We start from the raw sequence: 2,086 nt of genomic DNA, 5'->3' as shown, positions 1-2,086 counted from the left end.
CAAAAGAAAAAACTCAATAAAATATTATAATGTGGCCTACCTCAACAATAATAAACATTTAAATTAAAGGTACAAGAAAATATTTACATAAAGCAAATAGGTATAAATCCTAAAATCTCATAATGCTAAGTGTTGATGAGGTAGAGGATAATAACTTAAGAATTAGCACACATTGCTCTTAGGAGTATAAACTGATACAAGACTTTTATAGAAGAATTGAACAACACTGTCAGCCACTCTGACTGAATTGATATTTATAGAGAATTCCATCAAAGTACAGTAGAATACACACTCTTTCTAAATGCTCATGGAACACTAAGAAAGATGGGCTATATTATGAATGATAAAAAGTGTTGATAATTTTCAAAATATTCAAATCATATGTGTTCTTTGAACACAATGGAATTAAATTAGAAATTAACTGAAAGATACTTGAGTATTCTCTTTAATAATTTGGAAACTAAAAGATACTTCTAAATAAAACATAAATCAAAAATCATATCTTAAATCTAAAAATATTTTAAACTGAATTAAACATTATAAAGAACACCTCAAAACTTGTATGTAGATAAAAACAGTGCTTAGGGAGAAATATACAGCACTGAACACTTACATTAGAAAATAAACAACAACTCAGTAAGTTAAGCTTAAACTTTAAGAAACTAGAAAAGTGGAACAAACTAGACCCAAACTAAGCAAAGGAACAAAAGCCAAAAGATAAGAGTAGAAATAAATAACACAGAATATTTCTGGCTAAAAACTCTCAGAAGAATATGAACAGAAGAAATCAGTCTGATAAAAAGCACAATGTAAGAACACAAAACTAAAACAAACAAAAAATCTACTGCTAATATATTTAATGGTGAAAGAATGAGTTTTTTTCCCCTAAAATTCAGGACAAGGCAAGAATATCCCCTGCCACCTGTTCAGTTTAGCACTATATTGGAGGTTTTAGTCAATGTAAAAAGAAATATTTTTTAAATTTTAAGTATCCACTTTGGAAAGAAAGCAGTAAAAGTCTTTGTCCACAAATACCATAATCGTTTATGAAGAAAATTCCAAGGAATCTACCAAACGCCTTCTAAAACTAATAGGTGATCTTAGAAAGGTTGTAGGATAAAAGGTCAACATAAAAGAATAATTTATATTTCTATGTAAATTTTATTACTGTACATGAACGATAAGAAATTGAAATTATAAAAATGTCATTTGAAATAATGTAAAAAATGTGAAAAACCTAGGGAAACATTTGACAAAATATGTGCAACTAGATTACATCTCTGACCATACACTAAAATCGACTCAAGATGGATTAAAGACAAGTGCAAGATCTGAAACTGTAAAATTACTGAGAGAAAATATAGGTGAAACACTTCAGCAACTAGGTCTGGGCACAGACATTATGAACATGAGCCCAAAAGCACAAGCAGCAAAAGAAAAAATAAACATATAGGACTATATTAAACTAAAAAGCTTCTGCACAGCAAAGGAAACAATCAACAGAGCGAAATGACAACCTACAGAGCGGGAGAAAATTTTTGCCAACTATGTACTCAACAAGGAGCTAGTATCTATAATACACAAGGAACTCAAGCAATTATAGAGTAAAAAAACAAATAACTAAAAACTGGGCAAAGGAACTGAATAGACATTTTTCAAAGGAAAACATATAAATGGCCAACAGGTACATGAAAAAGTGCTCAACATCACTAGTCATCAGGGAAATGCAAATTAAAACTACATTGAGATACCACCTCACCCCAGTTAGACTAGCTATAATAAAAAACACAGGGAATAACAAATACTTGCAAGGGTATGGAGAGCAGGGAACATAACTGCACTGTTGGTGGGACTGTAAATTACTACAACCACTGTGGAAAAAAAATAGGGAGGTTTCTCAGACAACTACAGATAGATCTTCCATACAATTCAGCAATCCCACTTTTGGGTATATACCCAGAGGAATGGAAATCATCATGTCGAAGGGATACCTGCACTCCCATGTTCAATTGCAGCTCTGTTTACAATAGCCAACACATGGAACCAACCCAGATGTTCATTGATGGATGATTGGATAAGGAAACTG

The sequence above is a fragment of the Galeopterus variegatus genome, unplaced genomic scaffold (assembly GCF_000696425.1).
Source record: "Galeopterus variegatus unplaced genomic scaffold, G_variegatus-3.0.2 Scaffold12184, whole genome shotgun sequence".
Lineage (NCBI taxonomy): Eukaryota > Metazoa > Chordata > Mammalia > Dermoptera > Cynocephalidae > Galeopterus > Galeopterus variegatus.
This window is presented reverse-complemented; position numbering follows the sequence as displayed.